The sequence below is a fragment of the Carya illinoinensis genome, chromosome 12 (assembly GCF_018687715.1).
Source record: "Carya illinoinensis cultivar Pawnee chromosome 12, C.illinoinensisPawnee_v1, whole genome shotgun sequence".
NCBI lineage: Eukaryota > Viridiplantae > Streptophyta > Magnoliopsida > Fagales > Juglandaceae > Carya > Carya illinoinensis.
The window spans coordinates 10,867,435-10,868,116 of record NC_056763.1 but is presented as its reverse complement, the minus strand read 5'-3'; positions in this window follow the sequence as shown (position 1 = coordinate 10,868,116).

Below are 682 nucleotides of genomic sequence, written 5' to 3'. Positions count from 1 at the left end.
TTCCACTTCATTACCCTTCATACCTCATGGCAGTAGTAGGTAGTTCATGCCCCTCACAATTCTTCACTTTATGTGGCATAAGCACCTTCAATCAAGGGTCATTGTGATGACCCGTTTTTACATGTATTTTCATTGAAGGAGTGTTTTTAATTTAATTAATATATTGATTCTTTTATTTTAAATTATTGTATTTTAATTGGTTTTATTTTATTTGATGCGGTGTTTAATTTATTTTAGTCGTTTTACAGTTTTTTAAAATCGTTTTCGGCGGATCAGTTTTTGGACTCCGGATGTGAGGATTGGACCTCATTTCTTTCCTCTTCTTTTTTTCTTTTTCCCTTTTTCCTTTTTTTCTTTTTCCTTTTCTTCTTTTTTTCTTTCTTTCTTTTTCTTTTCTTCTTCTTTTTCCTCCTCTCCCGAGTGCAGCAGCCCTCCCCCTTCGTCCGTCCCTTTAGCCCACCCAGCCGACGCCACCTCCAGCCGCCGTGACCCACCTCCACCTCCAGCGTGTCCCTTCCTCACCGTCGAGCTTTACTGCACCGGTGGTGTGCTACGCCGGCCACCCAATCTCTCTCCTTTCTCCTCCAAACGAATGGGTCTTCTAACTTTTTTCTCCTCTTTGAGCCACCATACACGGCCAAATCAGCTACCAAGTCCCACCATTGGATTCACCACATCAAGG